This window comes from Chiloscyllium plagiosum, chromosome 10 (genome assembly GCF_004010195.1).
Source record: "Chiloscyllium plagiosum isolate BGI_BamShark_2017 chromosome 10, ASM401019v2, whole genome shotgun sequence".
Classification (NCBI taxonomy): Eukaryota; Metazoa; Chordata; class Chondrichthyes; order Orectolobiformes; family Hemiscylliidae; genus Chiloscyllium; species Chiloscyllium plagiosum.
In genome coordinates this window covers 43,609,832-43,622,992 of record NC_057719.1, presented here as the reverse complement: position 1 = coordinate 43,622,992, position 13,161 = coordinate 43,609,832, and the positions used below count along the sequence as shown (strand labels likewise).

Here is a 13,161-nt window from a genome sequence, read left to right as displayed (position 1 = left end):
CATTAGCGGAATGAAGTCCAGAGCTCGGACATCGCGGGGACCCATCGCCTTGTCCGAGAGACGGAGAATTGGAGCTTGTTGTTTCCTGACTGAAGTTTGTGTGGATGCCGCTGGAAGGAACGCTGCAAACTGGCAAAGGCGCAAGAATCGCCCAGCTATGATGGTGCGGGAGGAGGCCATTCGGCCCACCTTGCCTGCGCTGTTGCCTATTGCCCCCGCCTTTCCCCTATATCCCCGCACACCATTTCCATTGATAGAGTCCTAGAGATGTACAGCATGGTAACAGGCCCCTCGGTTCAACTCGTCTGTGCCGACCAGTTATTCTAACATAGTCCAATCCCATTTGCCAGTACTTTGCCCATATCCCTCCTAAACCCTTCCTATTCATATACCCATCCAGATGCCTTTTTAAATATTGCAATTGTACCAGCTTCCACCACTTCCTCTGGCAGCTCATTCCATACACACACAAATGTCTGCGTGAAAAAGTTGCCCTTTAGGTCCCTTTTATATCTTTTCCCTTCTCACCCTAAACCTATGCCCCCTAGTTCTGAACTCCCCCACCCCAGGGAAAAGACCTTGTCTATTTACCCTATCCATTCCAATCATGATTTTGTAAATCTCTAAGGTCATCCCTCAGCCTCCAATGCTCCAGGGAAAACAGCCCCAGTCTACTCAGCCTCTCCCTATAGCTCAAATCCTCTAACCCTGGCAACATCCCTGAAGGTCTTTTCTGAACCCTTTCAAGTTTCACAACATCCTCCTGATAGGATGGAGACCAGAATTGCACACATTATTGCAAAAGTGGTCTAATCAATGTCCTGTACAACCACAACATAACCTCCCAATTTCAGTACTCAATGCTGTGACCAATGAAAGAAAGCATACTAAATGCCTTCTTCACTATCCTATCTACCGGCAACTCCACTTACAAGGAGCTATGAACCTACACTCCGAGGTCTCTTTGTTCAGAAACACTCCCAAGGACCTTACGATTAAGTGTATAAGTCCTGCTCTAATGTGCCTTTCCAAAGTGCAACACCTCACAAATTAAACTCCACCTGCCACTGAAATAAACATAAGAAGCCTGCCATCTCTGAGATTAAATCATATTGCTGCTGGTATCAAGCGTTGATTGATAATGCACCAAGAATGGATTGTGGCTATTTCCCTCTCAACAAAGATCAGAGCTATCATTGCGATTTTTGTGGATCATACTGGTCCCATTGTCTCATGTATCATTTCTTTGCTTTTCTTCAATAATCAATATACAATATTATAGTATGTGTCTAAACAATGTGAGCATGTTCATATGCTTGCCCTTGCATCTCTTGGTGTTAGTTCTAATCCTTTGGCCTGCTTTTCACAGCAAACTCCCTAGGCTGCTGGTTTGAAGAAGTCTTCCACTACTTTAACCATCGAGTCTAGTCACTGTTGTATTGTTGGAGATGTCACAATCAAATTGTGAACACCAAATTCCCAAAACTGTAATGAGAGAAAATGTAAGAACTCTATTTAAGATGCAGAACACATATTGGCCAGAAGACTGGCCCTGATCTTATTCTGATAATTCCAACAGACCTTTTTAAACCTCTCATCTAAAGAGTGCAAGTGAAACAGTGTCTTACCACATTTGCAGCAGCATGCGTCTAAGGGAATTGAACTCAGGACCTGGCTGAAGCCAGAGTGTGACTTCTAAGCCAAGGCTCACATGTATTTCACGTGTCCAAATCATTGGCTAGTCGCACAAATAATAAATATGTTTGATAGTTTCAGGACTAAACACAGCAGCAGATTTGTGGCAGAAAAGAGATAATTGGGTTAAGTTAACATGCAACTCAGTACTTAAAAGTGAAAATTGGTTCATTTCAAACATACCTTTTTGAAATCCTTCATGTTATCTGGATCAGTCATTTGATAAGTAAATCTGGAATGTAGCCCTGGACTTGGAAGCCTGGGACTTGCTATTCTTTCAGCATTCGTCCATCACGCTGAGGTAGATTAATCTTCTCTAATTGTCTAGAAAACCGAGATGGTTTATAGCTGCTGGGAGGACCATGTAGGCCATGTGTCCAACCATGTTTATATTATACAGCGATTGTATGGTTGTACTGAACCCATGATTGGATTACAGAAAAGTAGAGAAATTTCTGAAACTGTACTGCCAAATGGTAGAACCACCAAGCAGCGGGGTTTGAAATAAAAACAAAAAGTGCTGGAGAAACTCAGCTAACTGGTCTGGCAGCCTCTGTAGAGAGAAAGAGAAGAACAGTTAAATTTTTGAATTCGATATGACACTTATGTTCAGAATCACGGTAATATTTTCTTACATGGTGACATTAATGAGGGCAGGTTCACTGTATTTTAGGTCACGCTTGACAATTGGAGTAATCATTAGAAGCAGGGATTCTTTTTAGTTGTCTCCAGCCATACAAGCCAATATTATTCCTAATGCGAGGGAGGCTTCAGCTTAACAAGAAGTAGAAAATTTAGAAGTTTCCTGTGCTGTTAAGTGCACAGTTTATTTGGTTAATATTTTGTCATTATATATGGAAATATAGATTTCTAAGATTTGGCTTAATCTATTGTGCCAAGTATCCTGTACTTGGGTAAATGGATTTGTTCCTCCAAAGAAAATGTTAATTCTATAACAGACAAATAGAAACACTCCCTGTATGTCTTGGTTGGCAGAATCTAAAATATTCTGGATTAGTGGTGCTGGAAGAGCACAGCAGTTCAGGCAGCATCCAAGGAGCTTCGACATCGACGTTTCGGGCAAAAGCCCTCATTCCTGATGAAGGGCTTTTGCCCGAAACGTCAAAGTTTTGAAGCTCCTTGGATGCTGCCTGAACTGCTATGTTCTTCCAGCACCACTAATCCAGAATCTGGTTTCCAGTATCTGCAGTCATTGTTTTTAACCTCTAGAATCTAAAATATGGCAGTTGATTTGCATGTATAAAGGTTGTTTCATGATTTGGCAATATCAGTTATCCCAACAGCGCTTAATGCTTGTCTGGAATAACTGTTTTGAAAAAAAAGATAGTAATAACATGGTACTGATGAAAAAGCATCTGGTTTGAGTGTAACATATCTCCTCCACCTTAAAAGTTTAAGGTGGTTATTGGCATTATCATTTGCTAAGGCCAGAAATGTGGAATTATAATAGCTGATGAACACTATTACAAATAAGGCAATATTTTATATTTAAATAGAATGGCCAATATCAGCAACATACATTTCATAGAGAGAACATTTTGACCAGTTTTTGCTATTTATGACTACCACACACTGACAGCTATAGTTGTGTTGTGCCAGGTATATCAAAGTTTTGTTTCTTCAGACATTTGCACTCCTACAGGAACAATTCCAATGGATGGCTATGGCAATTTTGCATTTTTGAAGTTACCATGTGCATTCTGCACAATGCAATCTTGCTCATGATCATTAAAAACTGGGTAGAATTGAAGGGATGATTCTCAGAGTCGTAAAGTGTAGTGCTGGAAAAGCACAGCCAGTCAGGCAGCATCCAAGGAGCAGGACAGTTGACGTTTCAAACATGAGCTGTTCATCAGGATGAGGGGGTGACCCAAGGGGGACTCTCAGCATCTGTAGTCCTCACTTCCTCTGGGATGATTCTCAGGTTCAAGTAATGGGGACATTGTTTCAATAGACAATAGATTAAAAGGGGGATGGGCAAACATAAATCATGTCCTTAAAATTCAGAAAGGCATGATTATGTGAGGTGCTAAAGATTAATTTTTTTTGTCATATGCCATGGACTTGTAACATAAGCTCCTATTAAAAAAAAGGCTGATTTTCTGTCAACTGATTCATTCACAAAAATAGATGGTTGATATTTGATCATCTGGAGTGATCAAACATATAGTAGTATTACAAGTTGTTGCTTGTGGAGAGCAATAAGCCAGGATTGAATTGCAATGACATGGGAATCAAGTTAGACAGATTACCTACAGAGACCAACAAAATATTTTAGCAGATTATTTCTTTTCAGGGATAAATAACAACAGTAATTTCAATACATTTTGTATGGAAATGGTGTGGACTGAATTAACTTCTCATGTGCTCTTTTGTTTTTGATATTCTAACTATATCACACTTGAATTATTTTATTTCTCTATTTTGGGGTCAAATACACCATTCAAAGAAAGCTAGTTAAACATTTTATAAGTGACAACTCTTTCTAATGGACTTATTAGAAATGTACAAGAGTGGCTAATAGTTACTAATCTGCTTTCTCTTTACATAGACAAAAGGTCAGCTGCAATTGCTGATCTATTACCACTATCTATATTGAGGAAATCTTATATACAGAAACCTGTTGTACCACAACAAGTTTGTTGGTTCATCAAAGTTACCCTTTCAAATAATAGCAAAGTACTGCCAATGGTGGAGATCTGAAATAAAAACTGAAACTGCAGGAGAAACTCAGCTGTTCTGGCAGCATCTGTGGACAGAGAAGCAGAGTTAACATATTGAATCCAATTCAACCCTTATTTGGAACAAGTTTGAAATGTTTGCTCTTTTTCTCTGTCCACAGATGCTGCCAGACCTGCTGAATGTCTCCAGCACCTTATGTTTTTACTTTTGTATCTTCAAAACCATCTTTATTAAGAATCATAGAACACCAGTTACTGGTGATAAATTTTTGATAAATTTTTGCCCAATAACTTTGGCAATGATTGAGCAAAGATTTTAATTTAAGAAAAGAGTGGAGGATATGAAAAAGGCTGGTTTCTAGAAATATTCTTAATTGAAGCATTCTGCTGACTTTGCTGAGGCAAAAATCCAGATTTCACACATTTTATTCTGAAAGATGAAGCTACTGGTGCAAAGAAGAGTAAAGACCACATGGATTATGTTCTGTTTTATTCACTTCAAATGTAGCAAATTAAATTGCTTTGTGTATAATGAAACATGACCAAAATAGCTTCTGTTTTAGTTGTTATTTAAGTTCTGTTGTTTAACAAGAGATTCAAGGTAGCTACAACTCTTTGCTTTGAAATTAAACTGAAAAATGAGCATATTGAAGAGTTCTTCATATAAGCATGGCTATGAAGTAATATATCATTTTGGTGCTTGCTGTAAAATGCTCATTCAACCTTTGAATAATAGAGCTCTAGTTTGTGTAGAGGATTCACCACCAGGGTTCATTTAAAAATCCAGAAATCTAAACTAATCAATAGAATTTGAATTCAAATCCTATTTGAATTCTGTTCAAGCAATCTGGAAGTAAAACGCTGGTGTCAGTAAAAGTGACGATGAGATCGTTCAATTATAGTCAAAAACCTATCTGATTCACTAATGACACATCTTTTAAAAGACCTCTGTCCTTACCTATTTTGGCTAATATGTCACTGCAGTGCAACACCAACCTGCTGTCTGAAGTAGAGGCCAATGCTTGTGCCAGACAGCTCTCAACTGGAGCATTTAAAGATGGCAGTCTAGCAGCACCACCTCAGGGCATCAGTGGATGGTTAATAAATAAACATCCTGCATTTTTTTAAACTTGTGTGTTATATTTATTTGAGATATCTTGCACTTGTAGATTTCTTACATTGTAGTTATGCCTCTGAGATCACTGTTACTTTTAAAAGTCACCTTGTGCAAATGTTTAGTGATTTTAATATTTGGCTCATCTTTTGCTGTTCTGTTGATTCACAGCAATGGAACATAATATTGTGTGACTGTGTATTGTCTGTTCATTAGATCAATTATTGTTTATTTTGATAAAAGTTGAAACTCAGGAAGAAATTATTCCTGAAGTGAAAAGAGAAATTGCAGGGGAAATATTCTGTCAGTATCTGTGGAGAGAAGAACAGGAGTTAACATTTCAGGTCCAGTCTCCTTTCTTCAGAACACATCCAACATTCTTCCTCAACTCTTCCCTTTCTGACTCATTGCCTGTATGCTGTACCTTAATTTATTATTTTCCCTGGCAAATTCACTTTAACTTCTCCTGGATTGTTTTAAAATTATTATCTTTCTTCTCCTCTTTGAAGACTTTTCAATGCCTATGTCTTTTCATAAATGGACACCACATTTGGACACATTCGGTGTGTCTTTGCCAATGCTTTCTAGAGTGTCAGTCTTGCGTCTCCAGACCAATAAATTATGGATTTACTTGCATGCTAAACATTCTGTTGGCATTGGCTGTTGTTACTTTATAACTTGATACTATCAACATTTTTCCCACTGACCCATTTTACTGACAATATAAATGGTTTTGACTGTATTAATGATATGAATGTCCAGACATGTCTGAATAATTCATACTATTTTCCCCATTGCCAAATGTCTGCAAATGTCTTTAAATAACATAGTTTCCTAAAATATCCTTTTTTACAGTATTGATTGTGATAAATCTTTCTAAATTAAAAGTAATCTTAAAAGTGATTAGGTAATACAGAAAACCTTGTACTTTCAGGATTCTTAAAGGAACGCAACACATATCATTTTTCTAGGGATGAAAAATTGATCAGGAAACTTGTATAAGCAAAAGGTAGTTTTGGCATAATATGTTTCTAAGATATTTCTTGTTTGAACTACATTATTTATGTTTATTTTCATATTCACATAGATGTTGACTAGGAATAAATTATAGATTTCCAAGCCTTGTATTTGTTAGTAACTTCTTAGTTATTTGTTAGTTATTAAATACTGCATTCTGTGGGTATTGAGAAAGTAAATATTAATTTTGTTGATCAAGAAATCAAGATTTTTTAAAATGTTCTGATATATGATAAACTATATATTTCTCCTTCATCGGGTGATAGTGGAGGGCTCAATCCTAACACAGAATTTATAGCAAAAATTTACAGTGTGCTTCCAATTAAACCAGTTGGACTATAACCTGGTGTTGTGTGACTTTTAACTTTGTACATCCCAGTCCAACACCGGCATCTCCAAATCATATATATTTCTCAGTTTCATTACCTGAACAGGAACACAAGACCAGAACTAATTTTAAAAGCAACATATTGGAACCTAGCAATAATCTGTTTTCCTTACTGCTGCTGTTGCTAAGAATGGGTTGGCATTTGCAGTAAATACGACAACTTGTAATGAATCAGTTATTTATGGTGTGTTTGAGACATATGAAAAATTTGTGGGAGTGTCAAAGTAACCCTGTTGCTGAACACAAACTATATAGTGCCAAGGCATGATGTTTAACTTCAGATATTTGTAGATTGCATGATATTACAATATTTAAAAGTAGGTAAACAACAAAGTTACAACCTAACATACAAATAGGATAATTTGTTCACTGTACACATAAGACATTAAATATGAAATGCTCAGCTATAGGTCATGCATTTTGAAACACACAGCAAATTAAGTCTTAGTGTTAGCTGCTTTCTGTGTACAAAGCATTTGAGATCACTAATTTAACATTTTTAAACAACTAAGGCATGAGGCATTCCTCATTTGTAACAGTGTTCTGATCTTTCATATTTGCATCTGTATAAAGCTGATAAATGAAGAGCTCAATTGTGATTGGAATAAATATTTAAAAATCATCAAGTTTTGTCTTTTGTGTGCCTCATTACATCAAGGATAGGAGGGAGAGAATTTGTCAACAGTGTGCCATTCCCAGTGATGTAACCGAAAGTGTGCACCAATTCCAATTGTCTTGTTTATGATTCCTTTGGATTACAATTAAAATTTAGTGTTTGTGTGACATGTGGGAAACATACATTCATGTAGCAAGGAAACCTTTTCATTGTTGAATAATGCTGCAGCTGATAATGCTGCAGCTACAGTTGGGCATCTTCCAAACCCACGACCATTTCCATCCAAAAAGACAAAGGCCACAAGTAGTTAGTTAGGACCACCACTGCCAGCAAGTTCCCTTCCAAGCCACTCACCATCCTGACTTGGAAGTATATTGCTGTCCCTTCACTGTTGCTGGAGCAGAACTCCCACTCTAATTGTATTGTGAGTCCTTGTGGATTGTAGTGGTGCAAGAAGGCAGTTCACCACCAGCTTCTCAAGTGCACTACGGATGGACAATGATTGCTGGCCCAGTCAGTAACATCCATGTCCCACGAGAGGATAACAAAAACAAAAAAACCTCATTGTCAGACAATAAGGCTGCCACAACTTTCGTGCCCAACTCCATGGCCATTAATATAAGACTTCAGAGCACAGAGGTGCCATAGATATATTTCAAACTAAATTTCATTTGTAAATATTTCATGTTAATTACACTCACGAATAAGCCACAGCATCACTATTTGTTGAAACTAGCTTGGAGCACTAAGTTTATTGAAACATCTCTTGGTATGTATTGATGGTTACAGGAGAGAAAAGGTCATTTCCTTTATTGTGGAAGAAGCACAGACTCTTTCTATGCATCAATCTTGGACAATGTCTTTTACATTCAGTGGGATTACTGTAATCGGGTGAACTAAGAGGTCTTTGTTAACCCCAGGGATGGTTACCTGTTTGGACAATACTGACTTTGGGCACCTCATTTTCCTAGCTTGGTTGACGATTACTCCTTATCACATCTATGGCACTAAACTTTTCCTATTTCACTCTGACATGATTCATCCCCATCACATGTCATCCCTTGCCCACTCCATCCTGTCCCTCACCACTGATTCCCCTTTGCTGGCCCAAGCCTCCAGGCAAGGTGCTAGTTTCCTGATCCCCTCTCTTGTGTCATAGAGTTAAGGAAGGAAAACTGTTGGCCTTACAACTCCAGAAGTCAATCTACTGCATACCAGCTTTAAACTAGCTTGAGCCCAGTATACTACTGACTTTAAAATTGGGTCATACCTTCAAGATGAAAAAGGTGTATGTTATTGAATATTCATGGCATGTAAATGTATTAGTAGTAAGAATAAAGCATTGGCATGTGGCTTAACATGCTGCTGACTTATCTGCATCTTAACCTACTGTCAGGGAAACTAAGATTATAAATCCTGCCAATAAAGTCACCCCACATGCCACCACACTCACTCTTGCAGGGCATGTACAATTTCCAGCACCTAATTTCTCTCTTTGGTGGACTTCTTTAAAGGCAAAATAATGTGTGAAGACTTTACTGCCTGATTTTTTTAAAATCATAAACTTATAAGTAATAGGAACATGAGAAGGCCATTCAACTCATTGAGCCTGCCCTGTCCTTCAATAAGGTCATAGCTAATGTTTTTTAACACAAGTTTCGGCCTGCAACCCAAATCCCTTCAATCCTTTTGTAATCAAAACTCTGTTGAATTGCACCTTGAAAGTACATGCTGACCCAAGCATCACTGCACTTTTGGATGAAAATTACCAAGATCAACAACCCTCTGAGAGAAGAAATTCCTTATTTTCATCATTAAAAAAGGACAGCTCTTATTTTTAAACTAATTCTAGATTCCCTCAGGTGGAAGACGCCTCCTCTCTGCTCTATTCTGTCAAGGCCACTTGGGTTCGTCAATGCCACTTACATGTGCACCTGAAGATGTGACAATGTGATGTAAGTGGGAAAATGTCCATTTCAACACTTCCTACTAACCCAGAATGTTGCTGTGTTGAGAATCGTAGTTTTGAACCTAAGCCCAATCTGGGTCACAAAATTATCTGTAGTCCGTTTTAAACTGAATCTATAACCTGGCTAATCATCTAGAACTATCAGAATTAAATGTTGGCCCTTCAGTTATGCTTAGATTGAAGCCTTTTTTCTGCCATAATTACACAGATATTTGTTTCAGACTTGAATTCATGTTCTTATGATTTGCACTAAATAGCTTTAACATAAAATCAGCTGTATTACAATCAAGCAAGCACATTATATCTCAATATAGAAAATGTGCATTGTTGTGAGGTTCATTTTGCATTCTGCTTGAGGGATTAATTCCTGAACTAAAATATTTATTTTCAGGTGAAATAATTCGTAGTTAACTTTTTATAAAAATGTTAATTACCTTTTTCACACTTAATCTTTTTTTTTAGGAAATATAAACCTATTTTCTAATATTTTATACTGGTATTCTGAAGTATAAACTCAAAGCTTTATTGAACCCATTTTGGCTATAGAGTTAAAACATGTTATTTGTTCAGTTATGGAATGTGAGAGAGTCAAGTAAAGACCCAGTAGGGCAAAAGTAAGTACATCATAATTCAATTATAATTTAAGTTTTATGGAAAATTAAAAGTGTTGCCATTTTCCATGTGGCCCATATCAAGAACTGCCCTCACTGGTCGTCTTCCTTGCTCATGATTATCTTAATTTTTAATACATGTATAACTCTGAATAATTATGACTTCTCTAGTCTGGAAAAAGTATTCAGAAATACAAGTTGTCTGAAAATCCTCTCAAAAGGACTCAAGCAACTCAGGATCATTTTAGTACAGGACTTTTGGGAAACATGAAAGGTTTATCCTTGGATAAGTAAAACCATTTTTACGATTGATTTATAATGTTTAATCCTTTGTTTTACTCATGTGGTAAATGTTTATAGTTAGTGTTTCTGGTTCATACGCTAATGGTTGGTTACTCTAACATCATTTTTTAAAAAATGAGAAAATTCCAAAGTCCAGAAGTGTCTTGGTTTCCAACATTCTGCACTGGAGAGGTTGCAGTATATTTGGTACCAATGGTAAATAAATGAAGTTGAGGGAAAAAAAAATTAATGCTTTTATTTTTGGTAGGGAAATGTTACATGGACTAATGTGCTCATTGTCACCTTTTAATCAAACAGTTGTTTTAATTGTTACTGTTTTGCTTGCCGCAATATTTTTTATTGTAATGTGATAACTTTGTTCATTGCGAAACAGCACTACTTTTCTTCTTGTGAAAGGACCTTTGTGGTTCCAAAAGTTTGGAAAAATGATCAGTCATCCAATAGTTCATTGAATAAGTGGTATCACATACTAGAGAACAACTTATCCAGATCAAATAACTAGTATTTAGTTTGTTCAGAATCAGTTTGTACTGAGATCTTATGTTTATGTCTTTCAGCAAGTAGGAAACCAGGAAATCCTATTAACAATAAAAGAGATGGTATTTGCAAAGGGACACGAGAAAGGAAATAATTGGATTCTTTATGCAGGAGAAATTATTGTTTGCTATCAAAAGTTAAGCTGTTGAGGTTAAAACCTTGACCTTGTAAACTCTTCAATTTACTGTGTTTCACTTTATTGCTTTGATTTAATAAAAGGGATGTTGATATAATAAGAGGAAGGGACAGAATGTCCCTTAATGTTCAAATTGCACCAAGGAAACGTACAGGAGTAGGGGAACTTGGAATTATATCAAACTTAAAGGCATGAATGGTTCAGAATAAAATTAGTGACTTAACTTCACAAATAGAGATGTGAGCCATGGCTGCAGGGAGACCAGGTTTGGAAATTGAATATCCAAGTTTTAGTAGGATAGGCAGGAAGGAAAAGTAGGTGTTAAGCTTTATTGGTAAAAGTAGTGGGAAATGATATAGGCACTGGAGATCAAGACCTAGAATCAGTCTGGGTAGAAGTCAGAAATAGCAAGGGAATGAATTCCCTAGCGGAAGTTATCTACAAGTCCCCAAACAGTAGTCCTGCAGTGGGGCACAGTAATAAGTTCAGATGGGGTTACATGTAATTTGTTAGCTTGGATAGAGGATTGGCTAACCAAAAAGAAAGCAGAGAGTTGGGATAGTAGGATCTTTTTGTGGTTGGCAAGACGTAACTAATGGGGTTCAGCCCTTGGGCACCAGCTGTTTCCAATCTATATTCATGACTTTGGATGCAGGGATACAATGTACTATAGTCAAATTTACACTAAAAAATAGGTGGGATAGTAAATTGCACTGAAGAAATAAGATATGGATAAGTTAGGTAAAGGGACCAAAACTTTGCAGATTGAATTTAATGTTGACAACAAGATTATCCATTTTGGTCAGCAGAATAGAAAGGCAAATTATTATCTAAATGTTGAGAAACGTAAGAATGCTTCAGATCAGAAGGATCTGGATATCCTCCTGCATGAATTATGGAACGCTAGTCAGCAGGTACAGTGGGTAATAAGAAAAGAAAATGGAAGTTTGGTATGTATCGCTAAAGGAACAGCGTATAAAAGCAGGGAAGTGTTGCTGCAACTGTACAGGGCATTACTGAGGCTGCACCTGGAGTATTGCATTCAATTTGGTTACCTTACTTGAGGATAGATATAGTTTCATTGGAGGCAGTTCAGAAGTTCACTAAATTGATTCCAGAGGTTGGTCTTATGAAGAGAAATAGAGCGGTTTAGGACTGTATTCTGTACAATTTAGAAGAGTGGTCGATGTGATCTATATGGGCTTCAGTAAGGCGTTTGACAATTCTCCCCATGGAAGACTGGTTAACAAGGTTAGATCTCACAGAATACAGGGAGAACTAGCTGTGTGGATACAGAACTGGCTCAAAGATAGAAGACAGAGAGTGGTTGTGGAGGGTTGTTTTTCAGACTGGAGGTCTGTGACCAGTGGAGTGCCACAAGGATCGGTGCTGGGTCCACTACTTTTTGTCATTTACATAAATGATTTGGATGTGAGCTTAAGTGGTATAGTTGGTAAGTTTGCAGATGACATCAAAATTGGAGGTGTAGTGGACAGCGAAGAGGGTTACCTCAGATTCAGATAAATGCGAGGTGCTGCATTTTGGGAAAGCAAATCTTAGCAGGGCTTATATACTTAATGGTAAGGTCCTAGGGAGTGTTGCTGAACAAAGAGATCTTGGAGTGCAGGTTCATAGCTCCTTGAAAGTGGAGTTGCAGGTAGATAGGATAGTGAAGAAGGCATTTGGTATGCTTTCCTTTATCGGTCAGAGCAATGAGAACAGGAGTTGGGACATCATGTTGCGGCTGTACAGGACATTGGTTAGGCCATTGTTGGAATATTGCATCGGAAAGATGTTGTGAAACTTGAAAGGGTTTAGAAAAGATTTACAAGGATGTTGCCAGGATTGGAGGATTTGAGCTATAGGGAGAGGGTGAACAGGCTGGGGCTGTTTTCCCTGGAGCGTCGGAGGCTGAGGGGTGACCTTATAGAGGTTTACAAAATCATGAGGGACATGGATAGGATAAATAGATAAGGTCTTTTCCTTGGGGTGGGGGAGTCCAGAACTAGAGGGCATAGGTTTAGGGTGAGAGGGGAAAGATATAAAAAAGACCTAAGGGGCAACTTTTTCACA

General features: G+C 37.6%; 1 protein-coding gene across 3 annotated transcripts in view; it reads left to right on the top strand.

Moving 5' to 3' along the window:
- cdkl1 (cyclin-dependent kinase-like 1 (CDC2-related kinase)) overlaps nucleotides 1-13,161 on the top strand; it is a 40,814-nt gene that overhangs the window by 1,244 nt on the left and 26,409 nt on the right. The window lies entirely within an intron of this gene.